This window comes from Balaenoptera borealis (genome assembly GCF_965194805.1).
Source record: "Balaenoptera borealis genome assembly, chromosome: 8".
Lineage (NCBI taxonomy): Eukaryota > Metazoa > Chordata > Mammalia > Artiodactyla > Balaenopteridae > Balaenoptera > Balaenoptera borealis.
The window spans coordinates 4003843-4027837 of NC_138865.1; the positions used below are offsets into that span (position 1 = coordinate 4003843).

At 37.7% G+C, this 23995-nt stretch overlaps 2 protein-coding genes across 6 annotated transcripts in view; one reads left to right on the forward strand and one right to left on the reverse strand.

The window, feature by feature from the left end:
* LOC309633371 (uncharacterized protein) overlaps positions 1-16512 on the reverse strand; it is a 394758-nt gene extending 378246 nt beyond the window's left edge. For 4 of the 5 annotated variants that reach the window (XR_014247466.1, XR_014247467.1, XR_014247468.1 and 1 more), the window contains exon 1: positions 7289-10754. The gene's annotated coding sequence lies outside the window, so the exon portion shown is untranslated. Of the gene's footprint in view, positions 1-7288; positions 10755-16442 lie in introns of those variants that run through there. The other variant, XR_014247465.1, reaches the window with a different exon arrangement.
* Positions 16513-17075: 563 nt separating this feature from the next.
* Positions 17076-23995, forward strand: part of GALNTL6 (polypeptide N-acetylgalactosaminyltransferase like 6) — a gene marked incomplete at its 3' end in the record, with an annotated part of 1719480 nt that continues 1712560 nt past the window's right edge. Inside the window, exon 1 of the mRNA XM_082402133.1 lies at positions 17076-17144. The remainder of the gene's footprint in view (positions 17145-23995) is intronic.

Genomic DNA, 23995 nt, shown 5'->3' on the forward strand with positions numbered 1-23995 from the left:
GCCTGTTGCTGCCACTCGTAGTGACTGCTGACACTTCCTGACCCGTGGACACACCGCCCCAGACTCTGTCTCAGTGGCCACACTGTCTATTCTCTCCTGAGCGTGGAGCACGTGCCCGTGCCTCTCTCTTGCCAGACACGTGTTGCCAGAGTAACCCTGATAATAAGAGCAGCCTCACAGGGTAACACCCTCAATTACATCCGCAGAGACCCTTTTTCCTTACAAGGTACCGTGAAGACTGCAGGAATGAGGGCCTGGGGTCTCTAGGGGCCATTATTCTGTCGGCCACAGATGATAAGCCTAGGAACCACCTGAAACTTCTAGAAATTAAACATAAAATATAGAAAGTGGAAAATACACTGGGAATAAGAGCAGACTGTACACAACTGAAGAGAACACCAGAGAAGTTGAAGGCATAACAATCAAGTAAATTCAAAATGAAACATAGAAGAAGAATGACAAAACCTCAGTGAAGCATTGGGCAATACAGAACAGTCTATCATACTTTAGAGTCCCAGAAGTTGAGGGGCAGGTAGACAGAAGAAAAACTGTGTAAATAATGTGCACAGATTTCCAAATCTGATCAAAACTCTGGACTAAAAATGCAAGAAGCTCAATGAAATCCAAATAGATGTAACATTGAAAATAAACTGACATTATATAAAATTGGTGAAAATGAAGAAAAAATATTAAAATGCAGCACAAAAAAAGATATTCAAAAAAAGAAAGAGAGAGAAAGAAAGAGGCCATTCTAGAATTCTAAATCCCAGAGAAAATGCCTTTCCAAAAATGAAGACAAAATGAAAACGTGTCCAGGAAATCAGAAGCTGAAAGAATTCACACCAGCAGTACTGCACAATAAGAAAGGTTAAAGGAAGTTTTTTTTCAGCTAAAGGAAAAGGTTGTCAGTTAAAAATGTCTAAATTTAAAAATTGCAGATAAATGTAAAATACATTATTTGTTAATATGTTAAATTGTTTAAAGCAAAGGAAAAACACATATTTATAATACATATGTTGAAGTGAATGTATGACAATAATATACCAAAGGGTATGAGAAATGGAGAAATGGATGTATATGGTCTTAAGGTTCTCACACTATTGACAAAATGGAGCGCTATTAGTTGAATGCAGACTAGGATGAGCTAAAGTTGTGAAGTGTCAACCCTATGCAGACACTAAAGAAGTAAAAGAATGAGCTACAGCTAATGCACTAATAGTGGGATACAACAAAATTATACAAATATTGAACCCAAAGTGGGCAGGAAAAAAGAAACAAAAAGGAAAACTTAAAAATGGGACAAATACAAAATAAAGAGAAAGGTGGTACTTTTACACCCAAACGTATCAATGATTACATTTAACTACATTTAATTAGAAGATAGAGGGGGTCAAAGTGAACTAAAAGAGCATGACCCAACTGCATATTGTACACTAGATATATAAACATAGATAAAACATACACAGGAAGTGACTTAAAAATAAGAAAGGAAAACACTGAAACACACTGTTGAAAAATTAATCAAAATTAAGTGGAGTTCTTATACTAATAAAAGGAAAATTGGACTTCACAGTAAGAAATATTACAAGAGATGAAAAGGTATTTTCATAATTAAAAGTGTACCAATTTATCAAAATGAAGAAAGAAGACACTAAATATTTGTATACCTAAAAATACAGCTTCAAAATACATGAAGCAAAAAATGATAGAACTAAAAGTAAAAATATCAATTGATGCACAGTTAAAGAATAAAAGTTTTTTTTTTTTTAAAAAGGAGGGATATAAAAGACCTTGAAAAACTATCTTCACTGTGTTGTAATTAATATTTATGGAACACTACACCCCAAATCAGAAGAATACGCATTCTTTTTAAGTGTACGTGAAACAGTCACCAAGATAGAACATGTTCTGTGCTATGAAATAAGTGCCACAATACTTAAAAGGTTTTCATTACATAGAATATGTTGTCTCATCACAAAGAAATTAAACTATATATCAACTATGTATCCCTATGTTATATCTAACTATCTATGTTACATCTGTGTATTCACACACACACACACACACACACACACACACACACACACACACACACACACACACACACACACACACATCTGGAAACCCCCCAAATATTTGAATATTAAATGACAAGTTTCTAAATAACCCATGAGGAAAAAAGTCATCAAAAGAGAAATTGGAAAATATTTTGAACTGAATAAAAATGAAAGTACCAAACATAAAAATGTGTGGCATGCAAGCTAAAGCAGTGTTTGGAGACAAATGGAGAGAATTAAACACATACTAAAAGGGAAGAGCATCCTAAAATCAATGATATCAGCTTTTAGCTGAAAAAAAAACTAACAAAAGAAGAGGAAAGGAAATATAAATAACCAAAGGAAAAAATAATGAAGACACAAAAGTAATGAAACAGAAAACATGAAAAACAACAGAAAAACCAATGAAGACAAATGCTGTTTCTTTGAAAAGATTAATAAATTTTATAAATCTCTAGCCAGACTTATCAAGATAAAATAATAGAAGAAAAAGATTAGAAATATCAGAATGAAAAAGTCACCCTGGCAGAGCCTATAGACATTAGAAAGACAGTAAAGATGATTATGAACAACTTTATTCATATTTATTCAACTTTATTCACTATTCACAACTTTATTATGACAACTTAGATGAAGTGGTCAAATTTCTTGAATGACGCAAACGACCACAGTTCACACAAGAGGAAAAAGATGATGTGAAGAAGCCTGTATCTATAGACAAAACACAATTTTTAATTTAAAACCTTCTTACACAGAAAACTTCATGCCCAGTTATTTCCCCCTGGTGAATTCCACCAAATATTTAAAGAAGAAAAGTTACCAATAACAAACACAATTATCCAAAAATTGAAGATGAAGGAATACATTCCAACTCATCTTATCAGGCCAGTACTAGATATCAAAATCAGACAAAAACTTACAAGAAAAGTAAATTACTTCCCAATAACTCCTATGAACATGGAAACACAAAAGTTTAGTAAAATAATGGCAAACTGAATCCAGTGACTTATAAAAGAATAGTGCACCATGACTAAATGGGATTTATCTCATGAATACAAGATTAATATTTGAAAATCAATCAATGTAATCTATTATGTTATAGGGTAAAGTAGAAGAATCTTTGATTTTTATCAAAAACTGCAAAAACAAATTGACAAAATTTAATATTCATATGGCATTTACTCAGTGAACTATGTACAGAAGAAATCTTCCTCTACTTGAAAAATGACAACTATGATAAACTAATAGCTTATACTATACTTAATGATGAAAAAAATAAATATTCCTCTCCTAAGATCCAACTCAAAGACAAGGGTATCTGTTCTCACTGCTTATATTTTTAAGGCATTCAAAATAAACATAAAGCACACAATTTTTCTTGTTTGGAGATGACAACCTTCCATATAATAAATCATAAGAAATCTACAAAGACGCTATTAGAGCTAATAAGCAAGTTATGATAAATTTTGCTTTTTAAAAGACGTTGTTAAGAAAAATTAAGAACATTGAAGGGCAAGGCACAGACTGGGCTAAATATTTGCGAAATATATATCTGATAATTTGTATCCAAAAATGTATTAAACACCTACAATTCAAAAACAAGACAAACCATTCAATCAAAAATTTGTAAAAAGATTTGGATTTTGTCAAGGAAAATATACCAATAATTTCATAACATATGAACAGATGCACAATATCTTAACTCATTAGATAAATGCATATTCATGCTACAATGAGATAATATTACACACCCAATATAATGCCTAAAAATAGGAAGACTCTCACTACCAACTGTTGATGAGGATACAGAGCAAGAACTCACACATTTCTCTTAGGTATTCATCACAAAGAATTGAAAGGGGTATGTCCACAAAAACACTTGCAAGTGAGTATTTGTGTCAGCTTTATTAAAACAGCATCAGAATGGAAACAAACCAAATGTCCACCTTCAAGTGAATGCATGAATAATTGTACAAAATTGAATATGACCAGGCAATAAAAATAAATGTAGTTTATTCACAAGATGGATGAACTGCAAATTTACCATGAGATGGACTCCAGAGAGAGAAGGCTGGTGATGATTCCCTATGGTTCAAGAAACAGGAAAGTTATAATGACAGAAAGCAAACCAGTGCTTTCCTAATTTGGTAGGAGATGGGAATTAGCCGCAATGGTTAGGAAGGAATTTTTGAGGTTGTGAAAATGGTCTATAGCCTAATTGTGCTGGTATCACACAACTATATGTATTTGTTAAGATTCATAAAGCTGTACATTTAAAATTGATTCATTTTACTATATGTTACACATTCGACTTTTCAAAAGATAGTGTTATGAAAATTAATAAAAGTATACCTCAATAAATCAGAAAGAAGGGAGAGAGAGAGAGAGAGAGAAGGAGGAAGGGAGAAAAAGTAAAGAAGAACTCTGACTATGTTATCGTCAGGCGCTAAAACCCTACTGTCTCCTCTTCATAAGAAAAATGAAAAATATATAATTCTACCTTTTTCCTAAAATATTTAAAGCATATACTTAGCAAAATATGGCTTTGCCATTTGCTACAATGATGACATTGACTCTTGAATGTTCCCATTATTAACTGCTAATTCTAGTATTTTTATCTGAATCCACAGGCATTTGGTCATCACTGCCTCACCAGATATAGCTGACCACTGTTTTCTCTTTCAAAATTCTTACATGGCTTTTGAAACACAACACTATTCTGGTTCCCCTTCAACTGCTGTTTCTAAGGCTGACTTCTGCCATGTTTTTAAATTGAAGTATAGTTGATTTACAATGTTGTGTTATTTTCTGCTCTGTACAGCAAAGTGATTCAGTTATACACATATATACATTTTTTTAATATTCTTTTCCATTATAGTTTATCATAACATACTGAATATAGTTCTTTGTGCTACACAGTAGGACGCTGAATAAAAATCATTTTACAAAAACAAAATTGAAAATTAACATGTATTGAGCAACTAAATTCTCAAAACTCTTTACTTTGTAAGGCACTATTGACTATTTGCTTTTTTCTCACTGTTACCACTCAGTAGAATAAAATGTTTTGCATTTATCTTACATTTTGACAAGATGGTATTCACTGAACTAACTTTTGATTAAAACTACTATGAATTTTCTGTTATTTTTATTGATACAATATTATGAATTGACTTTTTTCCACTGTTTCTTTTCACTTTTTTTTTAAACTGAAGTATAGTTGATTTACAGCGTTGTGTTAATTATTGCTCTGTACAGCAAAGTGATTCAGTTATATACATTCTTTTTTTATATTCTTTTCCATTATAGTTTATCATAAGATACTGAATATAGTTCTCTGTGCTACACAGTAGGACACTGCTGTTCATCAGAGGCAAAATATTCTCTGACATAAATCATACTAATATTCTTAGGTCAGTCTCCCAAGGCATAGAAATAAAAACAAAAATAAACAAATGGGACCTAATCAAACTTACAAGCTTTGCACAGCAAAGTAAACCATAAACAAAATGAAAAGACAACCTATGTAATGGGAGAAAATATTTGCAAACGATGTAACTGACAAGGGCTTAATTTCTAAAATATAAAAACAGCTCATACAACTCAACAACAAAAAAACAAACAACCCAATCAAAAATGGGCAGAAGACCTAAACAGACATTTCTCCAAAGAAGAAATGCAAATGGCCAATAGGAACATGAAAAGATGCTCAACACCACTAATTATTAGACAAATGCAAATCAAAACTACAGTGAGGTACCACCTCACACCAGTCAGGATGCCCATCATTAAAAATTCTACAAGTAACAAATGCTGCAGAGGATGTGGAGAAAAGGGAACCCTCCTACACTGTTGGCGGGAATGTAAATTGGTGCAGCCACTATGGAGAACAGTACGCAAGTTCCTCAGAAAACTAAAAATAGAATTACCATATGATCCAGCAATCCCACTCCTGGGCATATATCCAGACAATAATCCAAAAATATACATGCACCCCTATGTTCACAGCAGCACTATTCACAATAGCCAAGACAAGGTAGCAACCTAAATGTCCATGGACAGAATTGACTATTTTTTGCTGCTTCTTAACTGTGTCATTTATTCAAGCTAAAATGTGTTATTTCTACTTTATTGCTAAACATCATTTTAGTACTAAATTTTTCTGTTTATAACTAGTAGATGAACAACAGGTCAATACTGAGTAGTGGATGTTTGGGAGATTCAGGGGAAAGACAATACGGGTAAAAATCCTCACTGTACAATTTCCTATTTAGAGAGAAATAATAGGATTGGATTTAAACAATAAACTATTCATAGGATGCTATGTAATTTAATATTTTAAGTAGTTATATGATTAAATTTCAATCATATAATGTCTCTAAAATGCATAGAAAAGTGTCTATGTCTATCCCAGGACAAGTATTCAAGATATATTTACATATTTGATTTTGGGCACTAAAAAAAATGTTAGAAATACAAAAACATCTTTAGGAAAATAGTGAAATTATCTGTATCCCCACTATCCTTTGATATTTTTTTCTCCACAGCTTAGCACACTTAATTCTAGTGATTTATTTTTTTTGGAAATTATAAAATTAACTCTGGATTTAAATATATGTAGTATCAAAATTATTTGATTTTATGTACCCTATTTATTTTATGTATGAGTAACCTTCTCCATGTAATTAAATAATCTGCAAACTCCAAATCCCCAAACTTCATTTACTGTGATTATTATACTTCTCAAAAAAAGATTGAAAGTTCATAAATTTCCTAAAAATTTGAAAATATCTTTAAACTCAAATTCATTTTCTAAGTGAAAAAATATTTAACCTTTTGTATTCTATCTTAGGAGGAAAAATATTGGTGTGATCACGTACTATTGAATAGAATCTACTAAAACATAAACATTAATTATAACCGTTACAATTGTGGAAATGTTTAACTCTGACAGTCATTTTAGTCAGCAAGGAATGGAAAATTATCAAATTCAGTGGCATTTTATTTCTTGACTTCATGCCATCTTAAAAAAAATCAATTTGTAGAGAATAACTGGAAATTGTAAAATGAGAATATGCCATAATGGAAATAATTGATATGCAAGGAAATTACATAATCAACATCAGGAAAAAAATGTAATTCCAAAAAGTTCACAAAAATTACATTTAGTATTAAATGAATACATATTACTATTTAACATAATACAATAATTATGTCATGTATTTCCAAACCTGATACATGAAGGAAACAGGAACATGTCTTCCTAGCACTTGGAAGTGAAACTTCTTTCTTTCTTCCTGGAAATTGTAAAATCAAAATCAGCACATAGTAGATCTGGTTATAAATTTATAAAATAACACTAAAAATTGAAAGAGTCAGTGGTTTCTAACTAGGCTGTAAATGACGATACCGTATTTTAAGAAAACATGTGTCCATGGGAATAATTTGAATCAAATTGAAAGGGTGTTGATTGAACACGGTTCATCTGAGCTCCCACCAAGAGAGAGAATCTCATTGCCTTCAGACTTCAGATTCAGAATCCTGGCCAAATGTTTCCCTTTTCTAAAGATTGTATAATATTTATAGACTTTATAATATGTTGTCCCTAATTTTTGAGACATCCAATTTACATTCTTTTCAGTAGAATATAATCTCCACGAGTGCAAGATTTTTGTCTATGGTGTTAACTACTGTATTCTCAGTATCCAGACCAGTGCCTGGCCTAGACTAAGCTCTCAGACATGCACTGTTGATGGACTGAAAGAGTTCCATGCATATGTCAACAGCTGTCGATTTTTTGTTTTACAAGGAGACAATCTACTGATCTGCTCACCTTAATATTTTAATTTGGTTGATAATTGAATTTCTCAATGCTCAGGACAGCTGAAAAAGTTGACAAAGAAATGCACCCTTAAAAAATATGCCAGGCTTAAAAATATATATATATATATGCCAGGCTCATGTTATATAGCTAAATAGGTACTTTTTTCAAACTTTCAAAACCAATAATTAAAATGATCCCTAAACAATTCCAAAACTACACAAAATGAAAGCTTCTGAGGTCCAGCCTTATTACAATTTAAAAAATGAAAACTACTATAATGGTTAATGTTTGTTAAGTACTAATTTGGCAAATATTTAAAATATTGACAACAGCCAGTATTGATGAGGATGCGAGAACACTGGTTTCCTTAGGCTGTCGGTATGAATGTTCATGAGCACAATTTCTTGAATATCAGTTTGGCAATAAGTTTATATATATACATAAATTCCTGCCCCAGGAATTTAACATCCTAGAATTTATTTTACAAGGTGTATCCATCCATGTTCATAATGAGATATATATATATATATATATATATCCATATATATGGATATATATATATATATATATATACACTAAGATGTTGATTGTAGAATATGTGTTGCACTAAAATTTGTAATAAACTCAATAATGATTTCCAGTGTATCGGATACATATGCTATAATAAACAGTGTGGGAATATGTACGTGGTTACCTGGTAAGTAAAAATAAGTTTCAGAAAAATATATGCAATACAAATTTTGGGGGGAAAATATACATGTGTGCATGCATACATGTACATGCACAAATATACATATACATAAAATATATGTATATATGTGTATATTATATACTATACATACATTTGTGTGTATCGGTGGATGTGTGAGATACACGTGCATAAGTACACTCATATATATGTATTTGTGTGTGTGTTTATTTAGGTAGGTGTTCCTTAGAAAGTGGTACCTCTGGGAAATTGAATGAGGAAAGATATGCACACAAGTTATTTTTACAAAAAAATCTGTTATAAATGAAATACCTTAAATTTTTAAAAAATGACTTGAATATGAAGTCAGTTTAAGAAAATCAGAGCAAAGAAAAGTCAACTTCAATTTAACAGCTACTGGACTATATTATGGTTGTTTGCCTGACCTTATCAGGATAGAAGGAGATTGAAAACATGTTTAAATGAACTTGTACTTTTGTGTTCATGTTTCCATTTGAATTTCCACAAACTCAGTTGTAAAAATAAGAGCTTTACTTAAAAAGTAAAGGAAACTTCTTTGCTCTCCACCTTTAATTTTTCTTATTTTAACAATTTCAAGCTTAACAGAAAAATTGACAGTAAAAATAAGTCCCTTCTGAACCACTTGGGAGTAATTTGCTGACCTGACGTCTCATCTTTCCTCTTTACTTCACTATATATTTCTGACAAACAGGACATTTTCCTAAACAACTAAAATTCACTGTCAAAATCACCTAATTAACATAAATGCCATCTGATCCCGGGATGAATTCATGTCTCAGTAATGCCTTTTAGTTCAAAAGGTTCCAGCTGAGGGTCATGGAGCACATTGCTGCCTTGTCTCTTAGTTTTATTGAGTCTAGATGAGTTCCTCAGGCTTCTCTTGATTTTTGTGACCTTGAGTTTTTGAAGATTACTGGGTATTTATTTTGTAATGTCTCTCAAATCACATTTGCCTGTTTCACCATAACTAGATTCAAGCTATGTATCTTAGGCAGGAATGTCAGAGGACTCTCATTCCAAATGTTTCTGTAGCCTCATTGCACGTACAGGTTGGCACAATATTTCAATTTACTGATGAAATTCACCTGCTCACTTTATTAAACAAGGTACTTACTGTCTGCCAGACTTCTCCACTATAAAGTTATGCCTCCCATCACAATTAACAAGCATTTTTCTGCGAGATGCATCGTAATTAAGTAATTCTCCATACTTCATTAAAATTTCAATTTACTCAACTATTTACTTATGTCTATATGTGACCGTGATTTCCTCTTTTGTTTAATGGGCTATTTTTAATTACTATCATTATTTATTTTGATCCTCAAATTGTCCCAGTTTTGGGCAGGGAATCCTATCATTTTGTGTCCTTTGTCATATTCCCTTTTTTTCATTTAGCAATGCCTTTCTTTCTGGCAGAAGATATTCCATGTTCTTTTGTATTTTCTTTGCCCTAGTCCATAAATCACCAGTTTCTCCAAATAGCTCTGTTTTGGTTTTGTTCTGGGGGATAATGTTAAGTAGAAACCAAGTTATGGCCACTAGATGTGCTGATTTTTATTCCACACTCCAAGCCATCTCAGTGGGTATTAGAGGCTGTACATGTAAGTATTCACACACACATACAGACATACGCACATCCATGTTAATATCCATATTTATTTCTACATCCATTTCTACGCATTAAAGACCTGAGTTCACAGTGCAATATCACATTTAGATCCAAACCACAAGGTTCAGTCTAGTTTTTCCTCTTTCCGGGTTTCTCCTCCTCCATGCGGTCTCCTCGCCGCACTTCGGTTTGGCTCTACATGTGAGAATGTCCTCGTAACCCTGCCTGGGCCCCGATACCCGGGTGAGGACGCCCGCTTGCGTGCCTCTCCCGCGGTGACCTGGCCCTGGGGCCCGCGTTCAGGGCCGCTGTCTTCACGGTAACTGGGCTGTCTGCCTCCCCCGAGGACCTCCTCCTCACACTGCACACCCTCCCTGACCGAGTTGCCCTCCTGCCTGGGGGCCCTGCTGACCGTTTTGCGGCTCTGACTCTAAACCTGACTCTAAGTGCCATGCCCTCCCCCTCGCCGAGATGGGTGCACTCCTCTCCCCATCAGATTCCCGCCCTCTGAGTACAGGCCCTTCCCTCCTGTGATTTCCCTGGCCTAACTCCAGGCCTGGCCTCCGCTGCCCCATGGAAACTAGCCCCAGCCCACCTGGGCTCTGCCCCGCACCCTGAGCCACTGTGCCCCGCGCCTTCCATGCTTTGTCCCACCTGAGAGTCCTACACCTGAATTTCTCAGGAAAGGAAGAACGCAAAGAAGAGAAAGAGAGGGGTGAAGAGGAAGATTTGCGGTCTTGAATCCTACACTCGTTGCTCTTTCTATAAATTGATCGAGGCTTCCCAGTTCCTCAGGAGTCCATTTATCTGTTCAATAAATACACACTGAGTCCTTATCATTCACATAGCATTTTAGATTAGTTTTTTTTTAAGTTCATACATTTGCTCATTTAAACAAAGAGAACTATTTCCCTTAGATATAAGATTTAGAATCTCATGCCAAACTAAGAATAATACCATAATTGATGCACTGAGAGTAGGACGTGCTATTTCATTGATAACTAATCACTATGAATAACATTTATTAAATTAACATCCATCCATTGTATTTCTTTCTGCTTGTATATACATGTTGTAGAAAATCGGGTGTTAATCATTAGGAGACTAATTTTGAGCCAGAAGCTATTTGAAATAAAGTGACTTCCTACTTAATCCTTCATCAGATTACTGTCTTTGAGCTTGAAATTGACTTTCAATATCATGACAATAATGGTATATACCTGTATTATTAAATGCAAGCAAAGTTAACCTAGTTTGCCTATTAACCCTATTAAGTAGGTATTTTTATTATCATTGTTAACAGACGGAAAAACTGAAGTGTTGGTGTTAAGTGATTTTTTCTAAGCTCCCTGATCTTGTAAGTGCAGCATGGAATTAAATTTGACTTGTTATAGTTACTTACTTGAAATTCTTAATCTTAACTTTTCATGTTCTGACACCCAATCCAGTTCTCATCAGAAATTATATTTCATCCCTTTCTTTATTATATATCTCAAACATATCAAACGGTGTACATTATACAATTCCTTTTATATGGAGCTGTCCCCACTATTTTGAACTTTCACATTGCACACCCCACCTCCATAATTTCTGTCTGTCATTGAAGATCTAGGACAGGAATCACCACTTCATTTTGAGAAACAACACTGACAAATTGTCCCCCTCCAGACTTGTAACTTATATTTCCTATATATTCAAGTATAAAATATTCAAATGAAGTTGAATATCCTTAATATAATCACTACTTACTGAGGGTTTTTTTGTGAATTGTCTCTTTATATCCTTTGTAACTCTACACTATGATCCTTATCATTTTGGAGGTAAATGCCAATTCACCTTAACTTCTTCTAGGCTCTTCCAATGACAGCACTTTAGAATGATCAGATGGTTATTTACTGCACAGCAGAGGAAAAAATGAGTGAGTTTAACTTTTGGAAGGACACAGTCTATAAACCTGTACAACAGAATGGTCATTCTGTAAGAATACCTGTCAGCAGTTAGAAGAAAAAGTTTGCTCCAACTGACATACTCTAGATTATGTTTATCTATGATGAGTGAATTTTGAGCATTTTGGCACAGATATTCTAAGTATTCCGTATCTGAGGAACAGACCTCCTCTCCTTGGATGAGTAAAGACAGACAGTTAACCTGTGGGTAACTCATTTTTTTGGCGCACTGTTGAATACAAAATAGTCTATGGTTTATGACTGATTCTAATGTAAAGTTGAGCAATTAACACATAAAAATGACATCAAAGTGCATTAAATCTGTGTTCACTCCAGAACAATTAACGTGCCCTTTGCTTGGGAATATAGCCTAAAATATAGTAAGAGCACCAGCTTGCAGTCAGTAAAGAATATGCCAAAATAACAATGGACTAAATTGATAATCTATGTGGATGGCCAGACCACTTCACTTATTTTCTCAAGGGATTCTAAAGTCCTTGTGATCAAAAGAGGAAAATCCCTTTTTTATCACATATATTGGAAAGGAATTTTTTTAAACAACCTAGATTAGAAATTGCTTTAATAAGTACTGTAGTAACAGCAAGGAATCTCTTTCCATGAAATTTTTCAAATCTTTGTAGAAAACCTGACAATATTATTGATAGTAATTTAACACACAGTAATTTGTATTCTACGTGCCTAGGCTAGCCATAAATAGAAGTTAGTATAAATATTTGACATTTCACTTTCTATATGTCACTGGGTTTTCGATTTGAATACCACCTTTACTTCTGCTTCTCAACTATAATCTTTTTGAATTTACATTTTCCCTTCTGAAGGTATAAATGCTGTTCACTGATGCTTTGTTTCAAAATGGCAATGATATATTAATGAAAATGGAACTCTGTATGTATGATTGGATACCATGTAGGCACTTTATTTACACTGCTTACCTGGAAACAAGATTTTTAAATGTTTGCCATTAATTTTAGGGTTATGATAATCACCTTTTTATATTCTATCATAAGCAAGATTTAGCCACAATGGGCTAGAAGTAGACCTTTACGGCCTGTTCCTATGTTTATGTTTAAGAAAAACTTCTACAATATTTGCTTAAATGTTTTTAAGGATAATCCATATTTATATTACTTAAAATGTTCATTACATTCACTACACTTTTATTTTTGTTAGCTTTTTTTTTTTATCTTTTTAAAGAATTCACTTTTTAGAGCAGTTTTAGGTTCACAGCAAAATTCAGGGGAAGGTACAGAAATTTCCCATCTACCCTCTGCCCCACACATGCATAACTTCCCCCGTTATCAACACCCCTCACGAGAGTGATACATTCTTACAGCCGGCGAACCTATATGGACACCTCATAATCACCCAGAGTCCATAGTTTGCTCTTGGTGTTATATATTCTATCGGTTAGGACAATGTATAATGACATGTATCCATCATTATAGTCTCATACAGAGTATGTTCACTGCTCAAAAAAATCCTGTGCTCCCCCTATTCATCCATCACCCCTCCAAGCCTTGGCAACCTCTGATCCTGTCACCATAGTTATAGTTTTGGCTCTTCCAGAATATCATATAGTTGGAATCATATAGTATGTAGCCTTTCAGATTGGCTTCCTTTACTTAGTAATATGCATTTAAGGTTCCTCCATTTCTTTTCAAGGCTTGATAGCTTATTTCTTTTTATTGCTGAATAATATTCCATTGTCTGGATGTATCATAAACTTTTAAAAATTTCATACTTTGAAATAATTTATATTATTTATAGGAGAAATGGAAAAAATAATGCAAAATATTCCCACTGAAACCTCACCCAGTCTCTTAATGTTAGTATCTCATCTTCTTAGTTTTGATAAATGTAACCTTGGTACAGTTATGAAAACTAAGCAAATAATGTTAGGACAATGCACTTAACTAAACCACATATAATATTTGATGCCAACTGTTTTCTCACTGATGTCTGTCTTCGAGTCAGAATCCCACCTATGACATCACACTGCATTTAGTCAATCCTCTCCTTATTCTCCTCCAATCTATGACATTTCCTGCTGTTTCCTTACCTTTCATGGCCTTGACATATTTGAAGGTATTTTGTAGAATGTCCCACAGTTTCAGTTTATCTGATGTTTTCTCATGAATAGAGCCGGGTTATGAAATTGAAGACAGAATACCCTAAAATCATTATTTTTCCCTTTCCATGCTCTATTTTCTAAGGTGTGAGTCATTAAGTTCAGCCTACATTCAAGGAAAAGGGAGTTAAGTTTCAAATCCTGGAAGAAATATCAAAGAATTTGTGGACATATGTTAAATACACCACAGTAATTAATACATATTTTGGGGAAGATCATTTGAGGCTATGCAACTATTCTATTTCTTCTTATTTTTTAAAATTTTATTTATTTACTTATTTAGTTTTCGCTGCGTTGAGTCTTCATTGCTGTGCACTGGCTTTCTCTAGTTGTGGCGAGCGGGGGCTACTCTTCGTTGTGGTGCGTGGGCTTCTCATTGCAGTGGCTTCTCTTGTTGCAGAGCATGGGCTCTAGGTGCACGGGCTCAGTAGTTGTGGCTCATGGGCTCTAGAGCACAGGCTCAGTAGTTGTGGCGCATGGGCTTAGTTGCTCCGTGGCATGTGGTATCTTCCTGGACCAGGGCTCGAACCCGTGTCCCTTGCATTGGCAGGCGGATTCTTAACCACTGCACCACCAGGGAAGTCCCTCTGTTTCTTCTTAAAGTCGGTTAATTTTAGCAACCATCAGTGGATTTTGCCTACTGCAATTATTACTCTAGTGCTCAAATGGTGATTATTTTCCTCATTACTTTTACATTTATTAATTGGAATTCTTTGATAAGGTAGATTTATCTCTTCTTCTCTATTCATTCTATCACTTTACTATCAGGATGGCCTTACCTGGTTTTTAAAATCATTCTTTCGGTTATAATTCAGTATAATCATATTTGTTTTGTTGCTCATATTTTTCTTGCTTTGGTTATTGGGAGATTTTCCAGGGACACCCCTCCCCCTTTTATTTTTAGCAATTCCTTATTTTTGCAACTACAAGATGTTCCAGACCTACTTTGTATTTTTGCTGTGTAGAATCAGCCACTTCTTCAAAGAACCATGGTTTCTTTTACTGGGGAATGGTTATGTACCACTCGTTGCAACTGTACAGTTCTCGGAGGACAGAGATAGGAAACTCATATATCTATATTGCTAACGATGTGGATATTTGTACTAACTAACCCACACATGTATCTATATTTATTTCTACATGTCTTAAAATAAAAAGGAGTTAATAGTGGTATCTCTCATTCGGCACAAGTTTTGATCAACATTTCCTCTCTTGCTTACTTGTAACTTTTTTCTCTGGCAGTGAGAAATCTGGTTCCTATTATTGACAAAGCATCGCTTTAACCCTAGTATGTGTTTGAAGGCTTTTCAGAATTGGTGACCATACCAATGAGAAACAAATTTACCAACTACATTACAGTGTTTTCATACTTTTTTTTTTTTCCTTTGCTTTGAGCTTTACAATAGTCAATCGAAACACTGCTTTCCAAAGTTACTTAGTTCTGCTCCTTTTCCTTGCTGTCTTTAAATGAGGTATATTATAGTAATTGTACCGCAGTTAAATTAGTTAGGGACTGAATTTCACTCCGGTTTTCCTAATAACCTGCTTTATGTTTTTGTTGTTATTATTGTTGCTGTTTGCTTCTAAAGGGGGCCCCGTGCCCAGGGGGTGACCGCGGAGTGCAGACCTGGGGAGGCGGGAGGGAGCTGGCTGGGCAGAGGGTCGTCCAGGGGGCCCGAGACACGGGGGGGCCTGCTGGGCAGGACGGAGGTCCCTCCCCGCTGCTGACCTGGGACGTCGAGGGGCGCTGAGGCTGGGGTGGCCCTGCGTCCTCCAGAGGCCGCGCCCTCGCCAGCCTTCTGAGGACCTGCCCGCCACACACAGGGGGGCAGGCTGGCCCCCTGTCCCTCCCGGGACCGATGGAAGGGTCACTCTTCTCTTCCCCTCCCTCTGTCCCAGTCCCGTGGGCACGACTGGCTCAGGCAGGGCCTGCGGCGGCGGGGACACTCAGGGCTTGGGGTTGACGCATGTCGCAGGGCCACCAGCGAGACTCCGGGCCGGAATGGGAGGCTGAGGCCTAGGGTCCCGAGTCCTCCTAAGTGGCGTCCGGAGGTGGGAAGGACGGAGACAGACGACAGACGCGGCCAAGGGGCGGGGTTGGGGGGGGGGGGTCCCAGACGCACTCACCTGTACGCGCCCGGCTCCCGGAAGGCCCTGTCCCGCCCTCCGCTCGCCGGCCTCGGGGCCTCGCCCCCGCGGGAGGGGTCACGCCGGGCACACGTCTCCTCCGCACGTTTTGCGCGCGCGGCGCACGGGCTCCCGGACGTGCGGGGAGCGGCGCGCCGAGTCCAGTCAACGCCGCGAGCGCAGCTGCAGCTCCGACTCCGAGCTGAAGGGCAGGCGGCGCTGTCACCTTCTTGGGACTGTGCGCGCTCGTCAGGCTGCGCTGCCGCGGCCTGGGGCGCTGGAAAAAAGCCGCCCGCCCGCCTCGGCCTCGCGCTCCTTCAGGGCTGGGCCGCGGCGCAGGATGCCGGGCCCCCGCCCCCTCGGTTCAACACCAGGAGGACGGCAGCCAAACCGCCAGGGTGCCGGAGGTGGCCCCGCGGGGGCCATGGGGTCGTCTAGGCCCCCCTTGGTGGCCTCGCCCCCTCAACTTCTCGGTGGGTCGGAGGGCTGGTCCTGCCCACTGCCCGGAACCACGTAGGTCACCTGCACCTCGGAGGTACCTTTCCGCACCGGGACCTTCTGGTCAGGGACACTGTCCCAGTCGGTGGAGGCGGGCTTCTCAGTGGCCCAGACACAGTGTCTGCAGGAGGTGGTTCTGCATCACGTCCAGGATGACTCCAAGTTCATCGAAGTAGCACCCGAGGGCCTCAGGGCTCCTTGAAGGTAAGGGTTGACACAGGTGATGTCCAGGTTCCAGATGGGCCATAGATCCTGTTGGCAAACCTCAGCACACAAGGTTCTGGCCCATCTCCCTGTCCAGGTGGTGGCCCATGTGGTCCGTCTGGTCCTGGCGGACCCGGGAAGAGATGAGCTTGGACAGCTGGCCTGAGCCCCGCAGGGCCCTCCCGTGGCCACTCCGAGATGACGCGGTCCCAGCCTGTCTGGCTCGGACAGGACTCAGGGGTGTTCTTGGTGACAGCCTCACAGAGGGTGGGGACAAGGCCGGTAGAAGAAGCGGGTGGCCTGTGGCCCCTGGTGCGGGGCGTTCACGTGGCTGTGAGACCCCACGTGGTCTTGTGCAGGTGTTCTGGGCAAAGAGCTCCCGTTCGGGCTTCTCCTCCGCGTGGCTCTTAACAAGGGCTGCCTCTCAGGTGGATTCCTTATGCATTAGACTTAATGAACATCACATGGCCCTGGCGGTGGATTTTTTTTTTTTTTTTTGAATTTCTTATTATCTTCCGTGTGACGTCAGTTCCCTGATAGTTTAAATCAAAGTTGTTAATTTGCAGATCTCTAGGTTTTTCCTTCTTGTAAAGTTAGAAGCAATGCTTATTCCTACTTTTACCATATTAGCTGAAACTGGAATTCTTATTTATTTTTTATAAGGTTTAAACGATTCTCAGGTGACAAGTACTGTGAAATCAGACTAGTGAAATTCTCATATTTATACAAACAATTATGGCTGTTGGCATTCGTAATGGTTATATGGTTATATTTTTATAATTTTCAGTTACTATTGGAGAATGTATGCCATTTTTATTCTCTTAATACCATGAATAACTTGAGCTCAAAATCATTTCTGATACTTCTGGTGCATCAGACTTAGTGTTAGATTGTGTTTGACCTATGAGAGAAAACTTGGCCTTAAATGTTTTATGGCATCAGTTGAAAATTAAGAGCAGAAATTTGAGAGGAGATAGAGAAGTTACAGAAGTAGATGGCATAGCAGGCAAGCGATGACTGAAATTGTGAAAATGGAGGTGCGTATGGAAGGGATAAATTTTAAATCTAGCTTGGACGGGTTAAAGTGTTTGCACTGGGGAGACCTGAACATTCTTAGGAGAAGGAAATAAAAATGTTAAAGAATGCAGGAGCGTGGTTAAGTGTTAGGCGTCATGTAATTTCCATGGAATTACCTTCTTAGAGGGAGGAAGAATTGTTGGGGGATACTGAATATGCACATTAAATGACGGTTTAATTTAACAAGAAGTTGTGGAAACCTTAGGTAATTTGGGGGGGTGGATTTCATAGACGGCTTTGGACACAAGCTTCTGAGTAAAATTAGGCAAGTTTTAGATATGTTATGAACTTTATCTAGTATTAATTTCTTCTTATTCCAAATTTTAGTGAATCCCAGGTTGAGCGATGGTTTGTCATATTATTCTAAAGTACATTTGATAGCTTTCTAATTTTGGTTCAGCAACCATTTGCCTCATTTTACAGTCATGAGCTGGTATGTTACACAAAGCCAGGAAGCTGTTTTATCTGTATAGAAAGCATGTAAGCTCTAATCTAAAATATATTGGGAAAAGTATGTGACCAATATTTAATAGTCATTTAAAATGAAGGAGTTAAAGTAACATCTTATACATTGGATGTGACTAGAAGTTACATTGTCTAGTCTCCTTTTTAATTTGTTTATTTAAAAAACATTAGATATGATAAATACTAGGCACAAAATTCTCTTACAAATTCGAGAAAATTATATTCCAATTATCATTTTCAGAAAACATCTATGTAAACCAAGAAGATGCCCTTTCTCTCTAATAGCCCAGAAGATACCCTTTCTCTGCAATAAACCAAAAGTCCATTCCACTCTTTTAATAAGTCTTAAAAGACAAAGATACTGATTTTGTGTGTGTGTGTGTGTATATATATATATATATATATTTATGTCTATCTGTATCTGTCTATATCTATCTATCTATATCTATATATCTATGTAAGAGAACAAATATCAGCAATCATTTTTTACAGAGAGTGGAGTATTAATCTGAGAGCCTATCCTGAGTCACAGAGTTCGCTTTCTTTGAGGTTTTTATACTCATTACTACTAATTGTTAGGAAAAATTATTCTCTCCATCTTCACTTAAATGTCTATTACTCTTAAGCCTAAGGATCAACTACCACAGAAACATATCTGAAAATCTGCTCTAGCAAACCAAGCCATGGTGACTGGCTTTGCCATTGTTCACTCACATTTTAGAGATATCTGATGGCAGGAGACAGCGTGGTGAAGGGGAGGCAAGGGTTCCGTGGCAGTCAGTGTAAGGAAGATAGTGTAGGAGCTTTAGGAATGTGACACTGGTCACATCCTGCATCCGAGGTGTGCGTGCAGCTGTGCTCTATTGTGGGGAGTGGGTTTGTTTGCTGGGGTTACCGTAACAAACGTTACAGACCAGGTGACTAAACAGAAATTTGTTTCTCACCATTCTGGCGGCTGGAAGTCCTAGATGGAGGTGTGGGCAGGGTTGGTTTCTCCTGAGGCTGCTCTCCTTTTGTGGACGGCTGTGTTCTCTCTGCTTCTTCATGCGGTCATCCTTCTGTGTCTCTGTGTCCGAATCTCCTTTTCTTACAATGACACCAGTCATATCAGATTGAGAGTCCACCCTAGTTACCTCATTAGAAGTTGATTACCTCTTTAAAGAATGTATCTTTATATACAATCACATTCTGAGGTACTAAGGATTAAGACTTCAACATATGAAATTTGGGGAGACAATTCAGCCCATAACAGGGATATATAGGGGTATCCAGAAAGTATATATAGATCTGTTAGTGTTTTAGAGTGATTATCACAAAGCGACTGCCATTTATTTGTAGGACCTATGGGAATGGTATAAAAATTTAGTTTCCATAGATAAACTTGTGCTGTAAAATACATTTATTTACTTATACAGAGTATTTCTACATTGTATACCAGATAATTTTGCTCAGAAAAATAGGTTTGAAAAAGAAAATTAATCTGTACAGCTGGGGAGAAAACGTTTTTTATGGGTGAGAATGCTTGCAGTTTTCACATGTTGCAAGTTGTTTCATATCCTGTGCACTTAAATACAATGTGAAGTCTGGCATTTCTAAAGTTTTCTCACTTAGCAGTTGGTAAAAACAACCGTGCTTAATAGTAGGCTTAGAAATCATACATGTAGTGAAAAGAACAAGAGTTTGACTATTTTATTTAGTAGTTGTGTAACTGGAGATCATAAATTAACTTCTCAGAGCCACGGTTTAACTATCCCTAAATTCGGAATAATTACATCACCCTTGTAAGCATCTAGGTTGTGATTTTGGACAGGATAATTCTTGTTCTGGGGGCTGTCCTTTGCATGGTGTGACGTTTAGCAGCCCCTCTGTCCTCTACCATCTCTATGCAAACAGCACTACCCTCTCACCCCCATTTGTGACCATCAGAGCTGTCTGCAGGTAGTGCCAAATATCCCCCGGGGAGGTAAAGTCAGCCCTCAGTGAGAGCCACTGACGAGCCTGTGTGGCGGAAACAAACGTCTCCGTTTGACGAAAAAGGCAGTGGTTGCACATGAAGTCATACACCTGAGATAGTTTAAGATCAGCTCCATTGAAGCTTTAAAAAAGTTAAAATTGTTCTTTCTTAAACCTCTGTAACTGATATAAAAGCCTAAACTTTTCAAGAAAATTATTAGAGTGTGTCATTTAGAAAGCATTCGAGGTTTTGACCAGAAGTCTTTAGAGGACTCTAGATAAACTCTTGGGTTTCCAGTGAGGAGCAGATCTGTCACCTCCTTCCACTGTTCTCCTCATCCTCAGAGATGCCTCCAATTCAGTCATTCAAAGAAAAGTACAGGATAGTTGTGTAACTGTATAGGTCGTTGAGGCACCTAAAAGAGAAAAGCCACAGTCACGCTATTTGTTAGAGGGATAAGGACCTTAGCATAGGAAAGGAGAGGTTTGCACAGCCTTTGCAGGTACTGATGGAACAGACACCAGTGGTCTCGGTCAGAAGCATGGAAGCAGGTGTGCTCTAGAGCCATCTGGAGAGCCCCAGAGCTCCCGCATCTGCTCTCACATCAGTGTGCACCTGCTTCCATGACAGCGGCTTCTCTCCTGAAGTCACTGCCTTCCAGATCTCACGTGGCTACCTCTCAGTATCAGACTCTGACCAGAGACCTTCTGGGGAAAAGCACACTGGTGACCGGATTCCCAGCTTCTCTTATGAAATATGGAGCGCATGGAAGGCGGTAAGATGGAAGATGATTCAATAACAGGCAAAGAACCCCATCCAGTTCTTGGAAACAACCTAAATATCCATCAACAGAGGAATGGATAAAGAAGGTGTGGTACATATATACAATAGACTGTTACTCAGCCATAAAAAGGAATGAAACTGGGTCATTTGTAGAGACATGGATAGACCTAGAGACTGTCATACAGAGTGAATTAAGTCAGAAAGAGAAAAACAAGTATCGTATATTAACGCATACATGTGGAATCTGAACAAATTGGTATAGACGATCTTATTTACAAAGCAGAAATAGAGACACAGATATAGACAACAAACGTATGGCTACCTAGGGGGAAAGCGGGGGTGGGATGAATTGGGAGATTGGGACTGACATATACACACTACCATGTATAAAATAGGTAACTAATGAGAACCTGCTGTATAGCACAGGGAACTCTACCCAGTGCTCTGCAGTGACCTAAATGGGAAGGAAATCCAAAAAAGAGGGGATAGATGTATATGTATGGCTGATTCACTTTGCTGTACAGCAGAAACTAACACAACATTGTAAAGCAACTAGCCTCCAATAACATTTTTTAAAAAGTCAGATCCCAAACTTGCCACTTTTCCCATTGAATTCAGTATTTAAGAGGGTGTGCCAACCTTCTGCCTTCAACATGTAGCTCACCCTTGTGCTGACGAAGACCTACTTGGTCTCAAAGTGTTGTCACCCAGCTGGCACCATGACTGGACTTCAGTGGGCTCTTCCATGCTTATGCCCCTCATCTGGGGTAAGGGGACATTAATAAGATTAGGAATTAGTGAGCATGAGTCCATTGTCATATTCCTTCATTATGAAATGAGTTCCTTGGTCAGAAATGATGCTGTTTAGAAAACAACATTGATAAACAAAGCATTCTTTAGATACAGGATGGGCAGGAAGGAAGATGCCTATCTACAGAAGGTGTTTATTCCAGTGAGGATCAACTGCTGCCTGTTCTGTTATGAAGAGCTTAAATTTGATAAACTTGTCACCAGTGACTGCTCTTTGCTTATGTTGCCCTATTAGGGCCCATCTTATGCACAAGATTACGGAGAGTCTTCTCTGCAGTGTTGTTGTTTTGGGTGTTCATAGGGACACAAATACTTTGGTACATGTTCTTAAACGTCTATCAACATCTCTTCCTCAAACCTACTTGTTACCAGATTTTCTTGTTTTTTTTTTTCCCCCGTTTGCTTTTATTGCGATATAATTGACATACAGCACTCTGTAAGTTTAAGGTGTACTTATGTCAGTGACCACATTTTCAGTTGTCACTTATTTGTCTCTCACTTTGATGGTTAATTTTATGTGTTAGGTTGGCTGGGCCACAGCACCCAGTGTCTGGGAGGGAGTTCTTTTGATGAGATAAAATCAGTGGACTTTGAGTAAAGTGGATTACCCTCCATAATGTGGGTGGGTCTCACTCAATCAGTTGAAGGCCTTAATAGAACAAAGACTGACTCCTCGCAAATAAGAAGAAATTCTGACAGCAGACAGCCTTTCCAATTGAACTGCAAAATTGATTCTTCCTGTACATCCACCCTGCAGATTTTGGACGTGTCTGCTCCATAATTGCATGAACCAATTCCTTAAAATCAATTAATATCTCCTCTCTCTCTCTCTCTCTCTCTCTCTCTCTCTCTCTCTCTCTCTCTCTCTCTCTCTCTCTCTCTCTCTCTCTCCTGTTTCTCTGGGGAACCCTGACTAATACAATTACGATCAAGACAGTGAATCAGTGTAGATTGGGACCTCTAGCCATTTCACCTTAAAGGCAAAACTTACCATCCAGGTGTGATTCTCAAAGTGCTGCACACAGAGAGGATTTCCTTCTTCTGTGTCCTTCAGGGACATGCTGATGGGCCTGTGATGTTACAACTGTTCCCTTCCTTCTGGTGCCATACAAGACAGAACTATATTTGAGTAAGTTCTTGGTTGAATATGTTGCACATATTCTCTCCTTTTCATTCTCTTAGTGATATCTATTAATGAACAAAAATTCTTAAATTTAAAGTAGTCAAATTTATTATTTTTTCATTTATGTTTCATATATATATTTCATATATATTTTTTCAGTGCTTTTTTCTATTTAATCTTTACCTATCTTGGATTCATGAATATTTTTTTCTATATTTTATTAAAAATGTTTTGAAGTCCTGGTAATGGAAGTGTGGGAAAGTCAAGCAAATTCCTCAAAACAAGTATGCAACTGGACAAAATTATTTTTTAAAATTTCAGTGCACTAGAAATCAACCAAAGGCAATGAGAAGTTGAGAAGTGCATATACATGAAAACTGCTAGTGGAAAGTTTGTGGCTTTCTTGCTTGGATGCTGTCCCATCTTGCTACCTCACCGTCACTCCCAGCTCAGGCTACAGACACCTGCCCTCTTTCTGGCTGGAAAGGATAGAGTCACTTCAGTGTGGCTGATAGAGCAGCTAAAAAGTTATTTGAGGAGTGAGAGGGCCATAGATAGACTGAGTTTACAAACCTTATATGCATCCCTGCTGACTACTAACCAGTGCCTGTTGGACATCCCAGATAACCTAGAGAAAAT